Source organism: Apodemus sylvaticus, chromosome 3, assembly GCF_947179515.1.
Source record: "Apodemus sylvaticus chromosome 3, mApoSyl1.1, whole genome shotgun sequence".
Lineage (NCBI taxonomy): Eukaryota > Metazoa > Chordata > Mammalia > Rodentia > Muridae > Apodemus > Apodemus sylvaticus.
In genome coordinates, this window is record NC_067474.1 from 88,394,984 (window position 1) to 88,417,384 (window position 22,401).

At 37.7% G+C, this 22,401-nt stretch overlaps 1 protein-coding gene across 1 annotated transcript in view; it reads right to left on the bottom strand.

The window, feature by feature from the left end:
- Positions 1–22,401, bottom strand: part of Ptprd (protein tyrosine phosphatase receptor type D) — a 511,224-nt gene that overhangs the window by 17,984 nt on the left and 470,839 nt on the right. The gene's annotated exons all lie outside the window — the stretch shown is intronic.

A 22,401-nucleotide genomic window follows, 5' to 3' on the forward strand; every position in this document is an offset into this window, starting at 1 on the left:
TATGAAATATAAAGTACTTTTTTATTCCATGTCACAATGTCACCTTGGGGGTGTCAAATAAACCTTTTCAAATTTTTGTATATTTTTCATTTTTATTACATCTGATTATGATAATAGCTCTAGCCATTAATGAACCTAATTATCTAGTAAGTCTTAAGGCTAAACTAAACTTATCAAGGTTTCTACAAACAAAGGAAGAAGGAATTATTTTCAGGTACATTTTCAATTATATCTCTAAAGAAAACAAGGACAGAAGCAATCAAATTCTGGGAAAATGGTGAAAGTCACTTCTGTGTCACTTGTGATTTAGCATTTAAACCTTTGCTTTAATCTACTCCCTTAGACTGTTCTAGCTTCATCCTGTTATTTCTAACTAAAACAACTTCAGATCATGACTCCCTACCCCCCTCTCTCTGGTTTGTCAAGACCGTTTCTCTGTGCAACAGGGCCCTGGCTATCCTGAAACTCACTTTGTAGACCAGTCTGACCTGTGGTGTGTAGTTTCTACAACCCCAATATAAGCTCCAGGCAGACCACGCTACAGCCACTGCCCTGGTTTCCTTGGATCCATGGATGAAAGACACACACATGTTTGCTCATCTTTACCCTTCCTTGTGGCTCAGTGGCTGGGCTCTTGTAAGCCTCCTGCAGCTAGTATGCCCTTCCTTTTACTCACTGCTCAACACTCTAATCTGCCCTCAACTTAGTTTCCCAGTTACCGTCTCTTTGCTTAGCACCCTAAATCTGTCCTCAACTTAGTTGTGTTTCAATCTCCTACCTGCCACCCAAGGTCCAATCAGGGAAGTGGCCAATGGCCACTTCGCCCCAGATCTCACATGGCTCTCGCCCGATCCCTCCAAAACATGGCAAATTTATTCTCCTCCACCTGTGTCTGCTAGCCTGTCTTTGGGAACCTCGAGTCCTGCACACTTCTGCCTAGCCACTGGCTGGTAGCATCTTTACATCAAGAACAAACTGAGGAACAGGACCTTCCACTTTAAGACGCAGATTTCTAATCAAAACCTCCCCCTACACTGGCCTCAAACCCAGAGAGATCAGTCTGTTTAGCCTCTAAGTTCTAGTATTAAAAGTGCATACCATCACACCCAGCCAATTGCCTCTCTTTTAAACAATATGGTTATGATTGTATTAATGATTTTCCCACATTAAAAAGCCAAAGAAGTCAGTAGTCTGCCCACCTCTGGCTCTTAGTTGATGTTGATCTTTCCATGTTCTTATAATTGGCATCTGCTCACATATACCTTCCTTGATAATCACCTCAAATGCTGTACTCTGAGGGAAAATTTCCTCAGTGGATTCTACTTCTGCAACAACAGGTTCTCTATCTTCAATTTTGGTTAGATGATAAAATCAGTATGGAGGAAGGGACAATAGCTTCTTTGTCTGTTCATATCCAACAACTTCACTTGGCAGTTTCCATGCCAGAGAAATTGAAGGAGATCAAATTAAGTTGCAACCCAAAAGATGCAAGAGTAAAACTATCAGACCTTTTCCTAGATCACAGCAAGTAATAACCCCAACACCCAACATGGGAGACTCTATTTATGCATATATCAAAGATAAAGCAAGCAGTTAAAGAATTCCATATGAAGGAAACATCTCGACGCTGTGCTTTACTCCAGCTACTTAGAAATGGCAGTCCTCAGACACCAGTCTACAGCTGTAAGAAACAGAAAAGCTGAAAGCTCCGAGCTTTTACAAGTATGCCAGATGACTTCTGTTTGGATTTCTGAGTTCCCACAGCAGCACTTTACTGCCTTCTCTGACTTTCTTTTTCTTTTTTTTTAAAAAGATGTCAGTACCTTAGTGCAGTGCACCTCTCAAAATGAAGGATTGAGTTTTGAAAGCAAATGCATTTTTCTTTGATGCTGAACCTGAGCTCCCCACAGCAGCGATAATCACAAAGCCCTATTTAGTGTTGTTTGTTTCTCATCATTTCAACAGCCTTCAACCTGAAACATGATAAGGACAGCAGAACTGATAAACTACCCTTATTTTTTTTTATCTGTTTTCTGTCGGAGTAGTTGCCAAGCACTGAGACAAATTTTTCTAAATATCTTTCAAAAAAAGAGTGTACCACCCTGTGCTTTAGGCTGAGGCAAGCACAATTCAGCACACTTATATAGTACAGAACATTCCAGCAAAAGAGAAGAAGGCAGCACTTTTAAATCCAGTCTGGTGTTATGCTCGTTCTACCCTGCTATTGCTGAAGTAAACCCAGCTTTCCTAAGTTATCTTCTTGTTGGACAATAATGCCATTAATGAGAATCAGAACACACTCTAGATTTCTTGTGGCTTCTCTAGCAAATCCAGTGATTGTTAAACGTTAGTTCTTAAAAACCAAACAATTTCCGTTCGTGAAAGCCACTTCATTGTTTACACATGGAAAGACTATGCAATCCATTAAACAAGCACGCCTACCAGGAAATTGTTATTACTTTAATATCATCACTCATCCAGTTATAAGATTTGTTTTCAATTTCTAAAAACATGATTGAGTTAGTCCCATGAGTTGAAATATGCTTAATGTCCCGTGATGTGATACAGTAGTAATGTGCAAAAAGAGAAATGTTAAGAGGCATAAGGGACCATTCTGCACTAAAACCATTCTGGAGATAGGCTTAAGAGTTGGCTTTTCTGACTAATTTAGTGGAGTTTTGATGCTGACCCTCAGCTGACACATCACTGGTCTGGCAAAGGACAGCAGAATTTGGAAACATCAGAGATCAGTGAGTTGAATGAGAATATAGTAAAATATAGCTGAAAATTACTGCAAGCATTTTGTACATCTATCAGCTTGTAATTTGATTGGCTGTTAAATTTTAGCTATTAAGAATGGCATTTATGAACTTCGAGTTTATTTCAACAAATATCTATGGGAAGGTATTCAGTTTTATGAGCAGTTTTACTGCAGTAATCTGGTGACCATCCTAATAAAACTCTGAAGTAATTATGATGAGGCTTCTGTTTTAAATATCTTCTTTCCCTCACTTAAAATGAACACATAGCTTAATTTCTTGGTCATGCGTATGGCATTTAGGGCACTATGAAAACAGATTCAGTGATATTTTGTATTTTGTATTTTGTATTTCTACTACCTCCTTCATGCTGGCTTACTGGATTCTGAGAGAACTCTTTGTGCTCAGAGTTTTTTTTAAGTTACTTTGCATCACTATTCTTAGTGTGTCTGCCTAAATCTTCTAGTAAGGGTTTTGAGGAATTTTAATCCAGCAACCAGGCTACACTGGCAAGGAACCACATTCAAAGATATGAATTAGGTGGAATGCAGAATGGATTAGAGTATGATTTGGGTGAAATGCACACATGACCATAGTACACACCTTTAATCACTATCAATTAAGGTAAGGCTAGTTTGTAAAAGGAAGCAGTCATGTTTGAAAGTGACATCTAATTGAGTAGCAGACAAAGTGATAAATCAGAGAAAGGTTTGACAGAATGAGTCAGAGACAGGACACATCCTACTCACAAGAAAATAGCAGAGGGAGAAGGGCTATTTAAGAGCAGAAAGAGAGGAAAAATAAAAAATAAACAGGGTAGTATGGACTGTGGTGGGTGGTTTAATTGTGGCAGTTTGACCAGAACAATTTTACATAAATGAGTTGCAAAGAGAACAAGCTAGACACAGGTCAAGACAGAATTGGCCAGTGAATGAGGAGTCAGAAGATTAAAACATTTTGCCAAAGTTAGTATGAGACCTCACAGAGAAATTCAGTGAGAAGCCAAGAGAAGCCAGATTGAATCAGTCAGCTTGGCAGATTAGAATATATGGAGGCTAGAAGCTTCCAGGTCTAGGCATATAGATAGTTAGAACAGAGAAGGAAATTATCTGGCCTCAGCCCAAGCCATGTATTCTCATGGCTTGGGTACAGCTGTCATCTCATCCTTCCATCCGAAGAAATGACACTGGAATTTACACAAGGGAAAGAGAATGGATCAAGATGACACAACTATTCCTAGAGAGCTGAAAAGTCTGTCAAGGATCATGGTCCTCATCAATGGAAACTTGTTGAGGGTAGGCACTGGTTTTCATTAGAACTCTAGTCAAGCCCAAGGCCTATGGATTACAAGAATATTGGTGGTGTGAAAGCACAATACTATAGCAATAATTGGCATTCACTTATAAATGACAGCTTTTTTCCAATTTAACTTCTCAAAAAGACACAAATTATATGTTTTTTAAAATTACTTTGCAAATTCTCTTTATCTACTAGATTATAAATTAGATCACTATGATTATGACAGTTCTATCTCCTTTAGAATACTGTGATCTTTGGATGCCTTCAGTTATCCTAATATGCATAAATGATGACTGTATGCTAAGTATGTAATAAAAACTAGTGTTACTGTATTTAGAATAGCATGCTGGTTTGCAGATGAGAATAGGCAATACAAGCAGAGTAATAGCAGAGTAAAGACAGAGAGAAAACTGTCATGAAATTGTGATACCAAAGAGGTAAAAGTTATTGTTCAATAACCCAGTTCAATATCTATTGATATTGATAAGAAGGAGAGTTTCTTCTACATATCAGTTGTTATGGAACATACCATCTTGTCTTTGTTCACTATTTATTCAAGTTGCCTGTGCACACTGAGAGGCAATGTTAAAAAAAAAATACAGCTTATGCTGTGTGTGGAGGCATACATCTTTAATCCCAGAACTCAGGGTACAGAAGCTGGAATCTCTGAATTTGCAAAGCCTAGTCAACATAGCAAGTTTCAGGGTAGCCAGAGCACTGTGTAGAGAGACTCTTTCTTAAATAAAGCAACTCATAAACAAAACAAAAACAGATTCTGAGGTCCTTCATCTGAACTTCTGATGCAGTGGTCTTGGGCTGCATTCAAGATGAACTATTTCTGGAAATGTTGAAAATGATGCTGGAGCTGTACTCCACAGCCACATTTAGGAAGCAAGGATATGAGATACACGTAATATTCTTTTCAGTATATGATGTTAAACAGATGCATCAATTTTACTGATGATTTATGTGTAAATAGTTTAAAATGGAACAAAAGAATTTGATATTTCATTTATATAGATTTTTCTTTTAGTGAACTTAGAATGTCAATAGATAAGAGACTGTAAAAACTGGCTTTACAAAAATAAATTGCTGTTGTCTAAACATCAGCTACGTTACTATCTCCATATGCCTGCAAGTACATAAACTTATCTTGTAACCAAACTCCAATGCCAGAAGCCCACCTTGCAAGTTTCCTTTGCCAGAAACAACCCCAGAGGCAAGCAAATCAGAAACCGTGTAATGAGACCCAAACATATTTTTTCCAAACACAGGAAGAAAAATAGCCAAGCAATAGAACTCAGATTGGAAAGGCACAAAACAAAGATAACAGAACTATTTTTAAGTCTCATATTATGGCCGGGAGCAACAGCAAAATAGTTTGAAATAGAAAGTCTTCATGCTGATTACATGAAATCAAAATACACACTGTTCAAAGGAAGCCAATATTATTTTTAATGCTATTGAGTTTATGCAATGAGTTTCAGTGTTCTCTCAGTCTGAGAGTATTTTGAAATAAAATAGCAGGTACAGCTGGTGAAACTCAGTGATAGCCCTGTCCAGATCTCAGCTAATAGGATATAAAAATATTTCTACATATCTTGCAGATGTCTGGGTTCTTTTCTTTGCTGGTAATTTTATTCTGAAGTCATTATTGACAGCTGTTTGTTCTGATAGAATCTAATTGCTCTCTTCTAGTCTCAGCTGCATGTAGGCTGATTTCCTTCCCTTATAGAGTATATTTCACATAAACACAGGCAGGAAAAAAATGCCAATTAACTAAATATGTGTGCCCAAAATGCTCCATTGAGAGCTCTGATCAAGTAATGCATCTAGCTGTAACAGGTCACAGGAAATTACAGCACTTATAGTTTAGAGCATTAAACATAATTACATGGAAATATTCACAAGCACTGAAATATATCAATGATGAGTGACAGCATCCAAAAAATTGTCCTTTTATTAGAACAACTTATAAATTACTATATTTGAGTAATCGGCATGGCATTTATTCTATTGATAGATTAACTCAATGACATCTCTGACATAAATGATATGCTATGTAGCATCTGAAATGTCTTCCATAATTGACACAACTGTGGCATTTTCTAACATCTGACAGGACTATTTTCTCCAAGAGTCCTTCCCTGGAGGGTAGAATTTCTGAGTTCTTTTCTGTGCCCTTTATCACTGCTGGAGATGGGCTGTTTTCCATAACTTTATTGGAAAGAATACAGTATTTTCGAAAGTGAGCATTTTTCCATGTAGGAGACTCTTCAAAGTGAAGCTCATTTAAGAAGCTCCTCAAGAGTTGTGTGAGCAGCTTGACAATGCTCATTTTACTCTATCCAATGTCTTCTCGAGCCTTGATGATGAAGTCTATGCCAATTTGGGGAACTTAACACTGCCTTTGCTAGTGAACTGGAACACTTCTTATAGAGGTAAATTATGGGGCTGGAATAATCGTAACCTATAAACAGCAAACACACTGCATTGGAGAAGAACAATGATTCACTGTATTCTCCTCTCCTTTCCTCCTCTACATTTCTCGCTTCAAAAACCACTGGGCATGGAGGAGACATACTGACTAAGCAGAAGCAAGCACACCTTAGCAAGGAATCCATTAAGAAAAATGTACTTTTCCTTTATATCAGAGACACTATATGGTGCCTTTCTCTCGGAGGACATAAATACTTCTCTTCGCAGACAGATTTTTCTCAGATACTGGGAATCAGAGAATACTTACTGCTTATTGCCCATACAGAAAGTATGTGTGTGTATGTGTGTGTGTGTGTGTGTGTGTGTGTGTGTGTGTAAAGGGATTCCAAATGCCAACATACAAGGGCATTGATACCAGGCATGAATCTAATTAGAATGCAAACCTCAGACTCATTTGCAAAGCTTAACATAATGAATTTAAAGTATCCTAAGTTGACTGGTCCCCACAAAATTTGGGGATATAGCCTATAGCTCCTTCTCTGTTCTAAATAGGAACCAAAACAATTTTATTTGGCTATTAGTTACTTTAAAAAAAAAAAACCTGATGCACACATGCCTATATCCTTTACAATTCTAGCATAGCTTGGTTCCTGTAATTGTGTTGGATTATGGCCCTACTCTAATAATATTTACCATATATTTACCATATGCACTCTCAAATTATATAACTTTAAGGGTTGTGACACTTAAGGAGAAAAATTCAGGTTTTGCCTATGAAATTAAAATCATTTCAAAGGTAACACTTCTACACTTAAAAAAAAATCACTGTGCATGAGGAACTCACGGAGAGTCTATGCTGGCTGGCCAGAGAGCTTCAGGGATCCAACGTTTTCCACATCCTCCAATTCTGAGATTACAAACATTATGCCATCACATCTAATGTTTCCATATGACTTCTGAGATCCCAACTCAGGACTCTCCAGAAGTTCATTATAAATGGAAACATCCCTTTTCCTGAAGATTCATTTTTTAATAGTTGGGATGTTTTAGATATAGCAAGGTCACTGAGAGGAGGGTGCCATTTTCCCTATCTATACACATGACAGGGCAAACAGTCTCTAATATGGCATACTTAGTTTCTGGTAGTTATCATGGTAGATTTTTATCTTTCCAGAGAATGGACTTCACACTCATGATCTGTGTCTTCTTCTGGCAAGCCATAAAATGACATGCCACCTACTTGACTTCCTTCATTCTGCTTTCTTCCCAAGGAATGGGGACACATTGCTTAGGTTTGCTATAGAAGGCCACTATGGAAAATGACCGTCACACAACAGATCGTTGATAAATGCTTAACTTCTTATTCTCCTTTGCCCAAAGACTGAAGACTAAAGAGTTTAGTTTGTTAAATTTCTTGACGCAGAGGCTGAGCTGATGAATATTTCGATCATTGCATGGTTTATATTAATGACGTTTACAGAATCAATATTCTACTTCATTTAATGGATTCTATCATCCCAAAGGGAGAAATATAACATAAAGTCAAAGCAGACTGTGCATTTGAAGGAACTTAGACACAATCTCATGCATTATTTCTAACTAAGAACCCTGAGCCGCATCTTTTGGGAAATTTGTTCAAAATGCAGTATTTTAAGTTCTAACCTAATTTACAGAATAATTTTGACAACCCACATTCTACAAACTGTACCTGGCCTTGATATGTCAAGAAACAACCTTTTTTTTTTTTTTTTTTTTTTGTGAAACTAGAACTTCCTGTAGATGGGAAAACAATGAAAAGAAGAAAAGGTGAACTAACCAAGTCTGGAATAAAAGAAAAGGTCTGTTTGGATTGGGTTCTAGCTGTGCTCATGTAGTATTTAGTGTTTGCTTAGCCCTTCATTCATTTCCTTGTGCCTAAGGCTCTCTGTTCATATACTACAATGAATCTCATGTATATAGTTTAATAATTGACCCAACCATTTTTTTCCTCTAGGCCTCTTGGCTTTCTATACTACATGCTCAAGGCATGTAGTCACTCTCTTAAGAGTGTCCTCCTTTGTACAATCAAAGTGCTTATTGCATAGAAATCAGATACTTTAATTACACAGTTGAACTATTTAATGACCAGAAAAGCCATAGATGTACAGCAAAGTGATTTTGTTCCTTTAAAAGCTAAGTCAAGTGTTTTGCAAAATATTAATGTGTGCCCTATCATTATTCCCTCCAACAAGTCTGGATGAATTAGATGAAGGTAAAAAAAAAAAAAAAAAAACAGGAAAAAGGTGCAAAAATATTGATAAAGTTGTAGAAGGATTCTAAGCTCAAGTTGCTTCAAATGCATTAAGCTTATGGTTGAATTATACCTTATACTTCTCACAAGCATTCAGTTGTAAATTTAAAAGATGATAAATCTAATAGATGTATTATATAATTATATTATATAATTATATATTTACTGTTAATTGTATACATTTTAAAGAGTGATTTTCTTTACTCTATACTATCTCTACTTTACCCACTCCTGGTTAATGAAGTAAGAATTTTTTATTCAATATATTTTTTATTTACATTTAAAATGATTTCCCCTTTTCTCACTTCCCACTCCCTGAAAGTCCAATAAGCCCTGTCCCTCCCCCTGTTCCCCTCTCCACCCCTTCCCACTTCCCTGTTCTGGTATTGCCCTATACTGCTACACTGAGTCTTTTCATAACCAGGGGCCACTCCTCCGTGCTTCTTGAACATCATTTGATATGTGGATTATGAAGTAAGAATTTTATGATTACCTCTGCTGTTCTAGTCTCTTTCCTTTAGAGGGCATGCCACACAATTTCATGCCCAACTATAAAGCTTGGAATTCTATACACATTAGTTTTAATAAAGACTCAACATATTTATATACAGATTTAATTAGGAATTGCCAATTGATTTTTTCCAATTACACTGTCTAGTTTCAATGGTCTTATTTGATATGAGCCAAACAATTCTGATGATGAAAATATTGCTTCATGATTAACACCATATCAGAATGGCATTCTTAGGGATTCATAACATGAACCAGCATTTTATAGAATCCAGAAATCTTAGTGTAAAAAAATCACTTTTTTTATAGTTATTGAACTATAGAAATTTCATGCATCCAATTATCTTTATTAAGATCTCAGAATGTGTACTTATATTGATGAAGTGTCCTAAATGGTGGAGTGAGTTGTTTTATCATACTTTTTTGTGGTGTTTTTTGTTGTTTTGTTTTGTATTATATTTCTCCATGGGTTTTCCTCTAACTTCTTGTAAAAGTCAGAAAAGGTATAAAAATTACTAATCAGATTATATATACTAATGAGAGGTTGGGAAATGGTCAATGTTTGGATTTGAAAATTTAACACCTCTGTCTTTCCTTTTCCCAAATCAGGTAGCAAGCCAACCCTGATACAGCTCCTCTTTCACAGATTAGAGCAGACATTTTAGCAGGGTAGTGCAAAATATAGGATGTTAGATAACAGGGAATGGTGGGAGCTGTCATAACTGACCACACATATTTAACAGTTAACTTAAAAATAAAAGTGCTAAATTTAAGAAAAAGAAAAAAAAAAGAGTGTGTGCAAGCTAAGTGTTGCCAAGGACGGTTTTAGGTATAAGTTCTCCAAAGATGGAGGTGGTTTCAATACAGTGGGATTATTTTAAAACTTATATATTTAGGCTTCAACCTACAAAAGTAGTATACATATTAGATTACAGAAGTATAGAAGATCTAACTTAGAAGCATCCCACCTGGAGTCAACAAATTAGTCAGGCATGGTCTAATTTATCCTAAACCTGGACATGGAAAGAGGGCACTCACCCAAGATAAGGCTGTTCAGGATATTAAAATCCCAAATGTTGAATGGCAATTATGTAATAGAGCTTCTTTAAAAAATAGAAAATGAATTGCCATTTAGCAAGCACTGCAGGAAATGTGGATAATTGAAGCGGGGTAATACACACTTGGGGACTCATAGTCTCTCAATTTTGAAATTGAAATACACTTGAAAATGTACACACTAGAGTAGTTTAGAAAACCATCTCCCTCTAAATGTAGGGTTGCCACCAGCAAAGAGATAGTAATGAAGATATCGTTGAATTTACTAGTGGCTCAGACAGGACGGGAACTTCTTATATCATGGCCAAACCGAAAAGTGGTGAGGTTTTTACCTGGACTTATTGAGTAGGTGATAATTCTATAGTGCTACTTGATGTAGCTGCCTGTGCAGAGGCAGGCAGAAACCTTAGAGAATACATCCCAATACTTCTGCGAATTGGCAGACATTCCTACATTTGTATGCCATGGGGATTTATTCTGAAAATGATTTTCATGTACAATCATCACCTCGGATTTTTATACATGTTTATTCTAAGCCTTCAGGAAATACAAACCTAAGGATGAACATACCCACATCCATGGCTTAGAGCTGAAGTGCATCTTCGGAGCTTCTTACTGAATTCTGGAAAGGTTATGCTAAGCTGGGAGCTTTACTATTGTACTTTACAAACCAATAAGTTTGAGTTTAATTGAACCAAGATAAAAAGTGTATTTCAGGCTGTAGCACATAAGAGAAAATAGTCAGAAACCAGGTCAATCATTTTCAGACACACAAAAGAGGGATGAAATGTTAAACACTGGTTATAAAAGTGTTTGTGGTTTATAACATTATTGGGTATGAGTTTTCAGACAAAAGGAGTGATTGCAGCTCTAGGCTGAGCAAGATTCACTGCTCAATTGATTAGAACCAGAGATAGGTGAAGATTGAGAAGGGGAGATTTTAAGATGGATGGAATAACTGCCCACCTAGGGATTAAGGGGCAGGTTGAAGCTGTTTCTTCAGCAAAACAAAAATTCCTTATTCAAGGCTTCCATAAAATGAAAGTTCCCAACCATCCTGATTGTCAAAGTAGAAAATAAATTAAACTAATATATTTTCTCCAGATTTCGTTTTGGGAGCATGCCCTTGGTAAATGGCTGGATGGCTACAGAGAAGCTCCGGTGAGTAACCTCACAAGTTCATGCCTTGTTCATGCCTAGTACTTTATTTGTCTTACAGCTTTCAGATCCAGGGGCTTTTTATCGCTTTTTACATTTAGAAACACCCTACTGTCCATGAACTTCTCATGGAAGAATCTGATTTTCATTAGGGTTCCTGATCAGCTTCTATGTGAAGATATAGTGCTATTCTTAACATACCAAAATGTATCACTCCTGACTCTTGGTGAACTTTAGGCACATCAACTATAACCAATCAAGGATATATGCATTCTGTGTATTCATCCCTTCTACTCATGATTATTCAGCCTGAACATGATTATAAGATTATGTTACTTGAAAACATACTAACTGGTATTTATATAAGAGATGGGCTAAATATTTAAATAAGTTTTCCCTTGGGCACATAAAGGAGTTTGGCCTCTTACTCCTGCTCTTATGATTAGAGAACCACAGCTTATGTTCAACATTAAAGAGAGTTATGAGAGAGGATTTAACTGAGTTGTCGAGACAAGGCAGAGTGCTGGCTTTACATGGATGTGACCCTGGCTTGGATGCACGGCATGGCCAACACAAAGCAAAAACAAATAACAATTAAAATGAGATGATCCGGAGTGCACGGCCTCCTTCCTCACTTCTCTCACAGAGCTCCGGAGAGTATGAGTCTGAATGGGGATTCCCATTCAGGCAAGAGTTCCACAGGAGATGAAAAGGTCTTTCCTTCTGCAGATTAACACTGTTCCTGAGGTGGCCAAGGAACTTGCCTTGGTGGGGTAGGATAGCGGGGAGTGGAGCTGTTAATCCTCTGCTTCAGCCCTAGAAGGCAAGTTCACAAAGCCTTCAGCCAGGCTGAGGAGAATAGGGCAAGGAGACATGAGGCCATTCATGTCATAGGTGCCTTGGTAACTGACAGGACCAGAGAGGACCAGTCATTTAGTAGTGGTGAGACAGCCCCCGCCCAGGCAGCTTCTGTGTCCCCAAAGAAGCATTTACTTGCTTAATTCATCTTCAGTTGGTTGGTCTTCAGCTCAGAGTCTACTTATATACTCAGGGTTCTCCACCTCTAAAGGCATCTCTACTGACTTTGAAGTCATTTCTTTAATTTCAGCAATAGAATTCCATGCTGAGACTGTACTTTGTCAACACACTGCTACCTTGTTAATGCTACTTAGTGAGGAAAGGGGCTTAAAAATTCTTTTAAATATTTGTTTATTTCAGTGAATATCTTAGGGGTTTCACACAGCTGGATTCAGTAGTGCAAGTATGTGAAGCAAATAAAAGTGACTCCCAAAGGTGACATGTTCTGAATCAGAAAATTTGCAAGAATAAGAAATAACAGAAATCCAAACCTCAATGCCTAAATGCCTATAACTGTAAAATATCTACAATAAAATGGGGGAGAAACTCATTTGCATAATGTTAAAAAACACAGGGGCAGATTCTTATCTGGTTTTGTGTAACACAAAATGAGGATTTGGCACATGGTGTTCCTTTGGATAATATACCACACACACGGTGCTTATTTTGGTTCCAATGGAAAATACTATTGACAAATTTCCTTCTCTCTTCCCTCCCAACTTTATTCAATAGAGGAGGTAACAACAGCATCTGTTGCACTTGGCTGGATCCTAGGATGAGGAAATTGTAGCTAATGAGCCTCCTAGGCATATGGACACTGAAAGCTCATGGTCGGGCCATGGCACAACTACATTAGCACTCCAGTGGGAGTGGCAGAAACACAGGGCAGTCACTGCACATCAAAGCAGGGCTGCCAGGATAGAATCCACAGTCATTTTGAATGGCCTGGAGCAGTTTCCACAATCATGGCCCTAGGGATGATTCCAAAGCAGGATGCATTTGTCTGTCACATCCTTTCCATCTCCTTCTGGCACCCTCCTGCCATGTTTCCTTCCTTAGCCAGCCAGACAACCAGGTGCCCTGACCACCCAGGTGCCTGGTACATCCAGGCTGTGGCCACCCACCAGTCCTTCATTCCATTAGTCATGGACTTGAAGACCTGGATACTTAATTGGCTTAAATGAGTCCAAATTATACACTTCAACCATCTTAGCGTAACCCATCACAACAGCTCTCATTACCTGTATGCTCTCTGGCTATTTTCTTAATGCATCTAGGGAGAAGTGAAGGGACTCTTTAATCAAATTAATCTAGAAAAAAATGTAAAAGACCTTAATGCACCGGGAAACATAGTGGTCTAGCAGTTTTAAAGACTTTCCCAACAGTCTATGGGTAAGCTATCAGATCTGCTGGGCTTCATTTTGTTTTTAATTTCTCTAAGTTACAACAATCAAACAAACAGGCCTGTGCTCCTAAAACATAAAACCATTAAGAGCATGTAGGGGATTGATATGTTAGATTCAGTGTGAATAATCACACTTCTAAGTATTTTTTTTCTGAAAGGCTCATTAGCTGAGTAAATTCTGAATTACAAGAGGATATACAGGAAAACTTTTTCAAATAGGCTGAGAGAAGAGTTTGTACATTTTTTCCCTCTGCCCACAAGGTGATATAGCTGGAAAAATAATCAGAGAGTAGTTAGGAAACAAATTAAATGGAGGTTTCAGTGCTGTTAGGCTTTTTTACCTATGTCCCGTGCCAGCAAATGAAACTTGCATTTTGGAGTAGGCTTAGGATGCTATTCCTCTTATCTAACCCTGAAGAAAAGTCATGTTACCTTAGATTGATCAGAATGAAGAGAAGGGCCCTGAGAGCTCAGCATGTAAAGGTCAATAGTTTAGGACTTAAGGGTAGAGTTGACTTGATTGCAATCTGCTTCTCTTGCAGAGCTGGCTTCTGTTTCTCTGCAGTTTGAATCTGGCCCGAGTCTAACTTGCCTGAACAAAGCATTATAGTGGGAGCCTCGGCCACTAGTCCTGCCTTCCTGACGCCTTCACTACAAAAATGAAATTGTAGGGCCACCCAGACTTCAGATGGTCCCAGCTGACTACAAAGGTCAGTGAACCCAAGTGGGAGGAGCAGAAAGCCTGTGATTCACTCCAAAGCAGCCTGCAGAGTAGGGAGACCATGCTGGGGTTGTCAGCCTCCAGCTTTTGGTTCGTATCTCTAGACAGCAGTGTTTAACAGATAAGAATGTCTTTCATTTCTGAAAGAATGCCAAATCCTAAGGCACATAACTATACCAGAAACAAAAATATGGTTCTAATTTTGGAAAGATTACTCAATACTCAAAGCCAGCCCAAAAGTAAAACAAAAGCAAAGTAACAAATAACTTTTTCTAAGTGACTGTATTTCCTAAGATCTCCTTTCAGAAGTTAAAATGTATGCATGTGATCAAGTTGTTTAGTCCTAATCTTCATGATGGAGAGACTCAGTTGATGTCAGCCTACCTCATTATCCTTATCAAGCTTGTTCCTATGTTTTGATGCTTAACATCCTGGATTCCATGTGCATTGAAAACAGACTTAGTTATTGACTCTTTCCTGATGGACCAAAGGGCATATGGAAGAAGGGAGAAAGGTGCCACAGAAGTAGGATAGGTAGAGAGACAAAATAAATAAAATGAATGAATAAATGAATAAATAACGAGGTCCCAATCCCTTACAGGGACGTTTTGGAGTATATAAATGAAAAGTGTTCAAGTATTTCAGGAAAAACAGTAAAATTCTGTCACTTTAAAATAGAGGATTGTCAGAAATGTATTACCCCCACATCAAAGGTGAGAGATTTAAAAAGCTTCAGAGATTAGGGTAGGATTTGACAATATGATTATCTTTGCTTCCATTCATCATGTCTGTTATCACTGGCTTCTTCTTAACGGTGGAAAAGGGAAAGGCCCCAAGCCATGCCTCACACCACACTCCTGGGACTTACGGTTTTGAACTACCAAACTGCTGGCTGTCATAACATGCACGAACACAAAGCAGTGTGACTGGTGTCCTGGCAAAACAGACTAGCATTTATCACCTACAACGGACATGGACCTAACGGAAACCACCTTGAGGGTCCGAAGATTTATTGCACCCGTTCTGCCATGGTGCAAAAATATTTCTGGAACTCTTTCTTGGCAGCAAAGAGCCGGTGGTATGGTCCTTTGAATTCACTAATGGTGGGACATCTTTGTCCTTAAGGGTTGATTTTTTTTTCTGTGCCAAGAACTTTTTTCATGTGGTAGAGAGTGCTGTTGATGAGTCAAGCAATGAGTCTTCTTCTGACTATGCTCTGAAAGGCAATGATTAAAGCAGATTTCATATTCTCCAACTATTTAGAAGGAGAATGCCCATTGAGGAAATTTTATAGACAGTGAAAGGTTTTGGAATTATTCATTACCATAAATATGAGAGTGGTCTCTCAGCTAGGGGTGATTTTTTCTTGGCAGAGGACATTTGGCAATACTGGAGGAGACTTTTGACAGTCAAAATGGGAGAGCTGTTCTATTCTCACCTAGTGGGCAAAGGCGAAGGATTTGTTGAATGCCTGACCTGTATAGAAAGACTTTAACAACAACAGCCATGTGACGTAACGTGTCACTAGTGTTAGAGTTGGGATCCCTGGTCTTATAGTCATCACCCATTCTATTGGGTGAAATTTAAAGCAGAATACAATTATTATTACATCTGTAAAGTGTTATATGTTTGTCAATCAAGATGGATGCCTATTTTCAAATACAGTTTCTAATCACAGAAACTGTACTCTAGCTTACTTTTCTGAAAAATAAATACTGTTAATAGTAGATACTATTCTATAGTAGTAAGATAAAATAGTTATAAAACATCAGTAACTGCAAATGTTTAGTTATATTTTTGTTGCTGTTGTTTGATTTTATCTGAGAATGTGTAACCCTGGCTGACCTGGAACTTACTATAAAATCTAGGCTGGCCTCAAAGTCTGAAGATGTACCTGCCTCTGCTTTGTGAGTGCATCACCATGCCTGTCTTACTTGTTTACTTATGGCAAGTATCTGGATAATTTTTTAATTTACACGTATTCTCTTACTTAATATACAAACAATACTTGGAAGGAAATACTATTGCCAAACAGAACACCCTTAAAAATGCCCAGAGAGAGAAGAAAACCTAAAAGGAGAAAACATGGATCCTCTTCCAGACTTTGCTTCCAGTTGAGCACACAGTATCAGCAAATCTTTGAACTTTCCAATTCTCAATTTGCCCCTCCCCATCCAAAACAAGGACTGTAATAATAAATGGTGGTAGTGGGGATAATCTTCATGTAACTGTATTCCTACATTAAAGTGAGCCCTTTGCTCTACCTGCACAGGAGCAGAAATAGAAATTCTAGTCACCGTTACAGAGACAGTCATGGTACAGACCTGATGCACAACTGTGAGGTCAGCATCTTATACCAGGGGCCTCATGGCTTTATGTTTACAGTGGTTTTCAAACAGAATTTCTACTCTACCAGGCAGCTAGAGAACTACTCCACTCCAGATTCTTTCTTTACTTTGACTTTTATACTTTGTGTGTATCAGCAGGGTTGGAGGTTGGCAGAGGGAGAAGAGAGGAAACAATTCCTTTTAATGCTATTGTTTCACACAATTATAATCTCTTATTAAATTACCCAATTAATATTGAGGACTCAGTGACTTGCTTGGCATCACTCTGTTGCTTGGTTTACTTAAACATGTGAGTTTTATGCAGAATAGTTTGTGTGTTAAGAACAAATTCCACATGGTATAATTATTTCCCCCTGACACCTTAAAATATCTGAGGTGGAAAAAAAAATCCTACACAATTTGTATATTCCGTCCATCTTTTTATCTAGAGATGATGGTATATTTTTACAAATGAAAACAAATTTTACAGGTTTATGGGAAATCCCAATCTTTTCTTTCAAATTGTAATCATTACAAAACTCTCACATTTGACAAGAAAAAGGACTCTGCCCAGAGTAAAGATTTGAATGGAACATTAGGAATAAGAATGGAGAAAAGAAGAGGTGGTTTTTAATATAAAAGTCAAGTTTTTAAAGCACAACTAGCATCTTTGGGTCACAAAGTATTTTATATGGAATATTTGCAAGACTTTTGACCTTGAGAAAGCTATTTTCTCTAATTTTCTGTTGGCTGTAAGATAGACAGTTTGGGGGGCTTGAGAGATAGTTCAGTGGTTAAGAGCACCGATTGCTCTTACAGAGGTCCTGAGTTCAATTCCTAGCAACCACATGGTGGCTCACAACCATCTGAAATGGGATCTGATGCCCTATTCTGGTTTGTCTGAAGACAGCTACAGTGTACTCACAAACTCAAATACAATACAGGAAACTCAAATAAAATAAGTAAATAAAATCTTAAAATTAAAAAATAATAAGACCTAAGTAGTTTGGTTTTGTTTTTATATTCCAAGTTGAAAACTAACATGAAAATTGGCTTTAAAAATTCTTTCAACACCAAACATGTCATTTTTAAATGCATGTGTTTGTACATGTATATAATTTCATAAGCATGTGTGTTGGTACACATGCGTATCTAGATGTATATACATGTGTGTGTGTAGAGTCCCAAAGAAAACTTCAAAGTCATCCTCAGAAATACTATTTGCCTCCTTTGAGACATGGCCTTTCATTAGCTGGGATCTCACCAAACAGGCTAGATCAAATAGACTGGCAGGCCAGCAGGCTTCAGGGATCCTTCAGTCTCTCACCCTCCCCTCTGGAAATACATGTCTGCATTACAAAGCCCTCACAGAACTGCCTGCCTCAAAGTCCATCACATTCATGTGGCTTATGGGAACTCAACACATTTCCTCAAGCTTATAAGTCAAGCACTTTACCACATGTGCTACCCATCAGGTGACTTTTAAACAGGTTCATGCTTAATGGTCTACTTGTATATTGAAGACATTACTAGTGTTTATCTGACCTTAGATTTATCTATTTGGATCTAGAATCTGGATTGAATTAAGAATCTTATAGAATTTCATGACCTTCAGGAGGTTTGTTTTATTAACCTTAAGACAGTTTCATTTAAAAGACAAGTTCAGGTGTGTCAAATCATCTCCCTTTCTATTTATTCATTATATAAATATACATGTGTATAAATATATTTATATTGTCATTCTGTATATGTATATAAATATATAATTATTAAGTATATGTATAATATGTATGAAGAAACACACACATCCTATGAAGAGAATATACTTTCCTGTTATCAAAATATATAACAAAAGACTATCATGGCTCAGAGTTTTACAATTGATTCAATGAAATTACTGTTTTATCTCAACTTAATTTGTTTGTAACAACAATGACCAAATATATGTTCTTGTAGTCTTTTGATATAGGAAGATAGAATTTATAGAATATGCTCAGAATTTTAAAAATTACTTTTATGTCAGATAATTACCAGAAACCAGATTTCTTCATACTGGCCCATGAAAGTAAAGATAAAAAGTTCAAACTTCATCTCTAAGGCACTTAAAATTCGAGCATGAAGTTCCATGTGTCCTTAACAGAATCATTTTGAAAGTTAAAAGCTTTTAAAGTTTCCATAAGCAGAAACTGAATTCTATAAATCATATTCTCTAATTTAGGCCATTAAATGTTCACTATTACTAGAAAAAAAAATCTGATGAAATCACATGATAGAAAATATTAAAAATATTTGAAAAGTAGCCTATTAACTATTTGGATATTTTGGATATATATTAACATCTGAGTATAAGATGATGTGAATGCAGTAATAGTTCAGCATTTCTTAAAATACCTACAGTTTTATGTGTGGACATAAGCATATACACATGTGAATATGTTGATAATTTAACATTATCTTACACTTTTGAATTATTTTCTGATATGGTATTCTATCATCATGAAATTCTTACAGCTGTGAACAGTGTTGCCGTATTTATAAATAAAGAAACAGAGATAGAGATACATTCAATAAATTTCCCCAAAGCACAAAGCTGGTGAGAAAGAGCAGCCTTTCCCTAACAACGGCAGCACTCGTTCTAAAGGACAGCTATCTCTAGTACCTCATCCTCTTCCTGCAGGTAGGGCACCAGACAGTATTATCCTCTCATTCTCTTCTCCCCACGCCCTTCTCAACTTGCTAACATCATCTATGTAAACTTGGTTCAATGGCCTAGCATGGAAATTCTTTTCTGAAAATTGTTATAATTTCTCTTTACTCGATGGCTTCTTTCTCCGTACTTCCAGCCTACCCATTACTAACAAAGTCTCTGGTGGAATGTAAATATTTTGGCTTCTCCACCATTCTTCCTGGTTCTTATTTTGTAAGTTGGTTGGAAGTAGTCTGAGTTACCACTGTTTCTTCTCAATAAAGAAAAACATGTCTGAGCATACCATAAGAGAAACTTAGGCTCCATTCAAATCTTATTGCACAGGTCTTTGAGCAGTGCTGTGCTCCCCTACCTATAAGTCAACCCAGTGAAGGGAGACGGCAGAGCACCTTTGACCCATGGTGGTAGGAACTGTATGTGTATGTGTGTGTGTGTGTGTGTATGTTTTGTGTATAACTATTTATAGAGACTGGAATTTTGAAAATCCTTTTATATGAATTAAGATTATATGCTACAGACAGAACTAAGACATGATCTGACCTCACCTTTCTAGTCATGATTAATGCATTTCATATATTATCTTCAATTAATAAAATTAACTTTCAAAACCAAAAAAATAAAAAAAGAGGAACTTAGGCATTAGAGAATACTTTGTGACTTTGTGATTGTTACATGATCATGATTAACAGTTCTACTTGGTGACTTCATAACTGTGTCTTTCTGTATACTGTTTAGTGCTTTCAAAATGGTTCAAAATACCTCTCACAGGTGTCAATTTAACTAAAAAGATAATTTTTATTTAAATGAGTTAACTTGGTGTCCATGGCACCTTCATATAAATGTACAGCCTTGTGGGATCCTGAAAGGCATCCTGTTTTCTGGTTGAGCTAGGCTTAACCTCCAGATACCCTGCAGATAATTCTGTGGAAACCTGTTGGTCATGCTCCCAGACACTAGATTTTTGATGAGGCCCTCAGCTCTCCATAATTCTGTGGCCATTAGTATCCTAGGGCAATGCTCCAAGCTCCTGGTATTCTGTCTGGATTCTACCCCTACAGTTACCTGGCAATAGCCAGGTATGCTCCTCCCCAAAATTACCTGGCAACAGCCAGGTAGTACTAGCTCACTATAAAAGGGGCTGCTTGCCCCCTCCTCCCTTTCTTGTTCTCTTGCTCTTTCTCTTGTCCCCTTGCTCCCATGTTCCCTTCCCCACTCTCTCCATGTAGCCATGGCTGGCCTCTACTTCTCTACTTCCCCTCTCTTTCTACTTCTCTACAATAAACTCTCTAAAACCATGGACTGTCTCTTCTCTTCTGGACCTGTTGTGCTGGAACAATGGAGCAAATCTTCCCCTGAAGAGCAGTGCATCTAATTTCCTGCTTAGGCCTCCCAGCATTTCCAACCACAGCTGCCACCAACCCAAGCCACCCAATGTGCAAGCCAGAAGACTCTCCTCCCCATGGGACCCAGCTGGAGCTCCCCATTTCCCCTTTTTCCTTGGGCCCTGGGTCAGAGCTTGCCTATGGGCACACACTCTGGGGTTGAGCACAGTCCAACTACCTTGTGTGCCTTGCCTTGCATCTCTAGCACTGCCCTGACACAGGCCATCACTCTTAACCCACACTGTCTTTGTTTACTCTCAGCCATTACTCTCCCACAAACACTTTTTCTTATATCATTAACTTACAGAATTGACAGCACAAACTTGGGGGGGGGTGTAGTATTTCCCTAAACAAAAGTATTTATTAGTATTTTGATGAGGGGCATACATAAGCCTTAAAGGACAGGTGGACCTAACAAGACACACTTGAGGTCTAGTTCTTTCCTTCTGCATTTATGGGGAATCTTGGGATTGAATCAACTTGGATGGCAAGTGTGTCTACTCACAGAACGGCTGGCCAGCCCAAAGATGATATTTTAATATAATACAATTCACAATATGATTGTTCAATAGAAACATCTTTCCCGTTTTTGTCATTATTTTACGTTTATAGTCTTCCCCTCTCTCTTTATGTGAATGCTATCTGTGTTTGGTGTGCTTCTTACTGGCACAAGGCCTATAAAAGCATCATTTCACTTTTGAGGCTGATTTCCTGCTTCTCCATCTGAAAATGTTTTGTGTACTTCCCACATGATTTTTATAATCAAGTTCAGCTTGTGCCAACTGGAGTACCATGTAACCAGGCTACATTAGCTGTTTGAAGCTTTTAAAATGGTTTATACTGCAAAGCACAGAGTATTCTCTGACAGTAAAAAGCATGAGACTAAGACTTGGCTTTCACTACATAAAACCACTGGCTCAAACAAATAAAACTGATTCTGTTTTATCATCATGTAGCGAATGACAACGGTTATCCAGTCTTCAGAGGCCCCTCTCCTGTATGTGAAGGAGTTAGAACAAGAGAACAAGACAGGGGTTGAATTGAGCATCGTACCTAGCGATTAGTGCTCCTCTTAAATGGTGCATATTCTCTATTACAATAGGAATATCAATAAAAGTAATGCATGAAAAAGCTTCAAATTATAAGGTGTCAGTCACTAACACAAGTTAGTTCTATTACTGTCTCCTCTCAGGTGCTATGGTTTCCCATTCAGGAACTCTCTAAGCTATTGTTTAGCAGTTACTTTTGTCAGGTGGACAGGCAGGTCAGTTATATAGGTTTCATTTTGCATTATTTCCCACTGGTCCCATTTTGAGGGTCTATTACATTGCCCTATAATATGTAGCCTAAATTATGCTACTAATTTATGATATAAGTAAGTTCATAACGTATTTTTCTTGTCTTTCCTTTATAAACTTCCACACTTTAATTTGATTCCCTTGTTCATGAAGACATATTGAATTGCTCAAATTATTAAGAGCCTTTGGGAA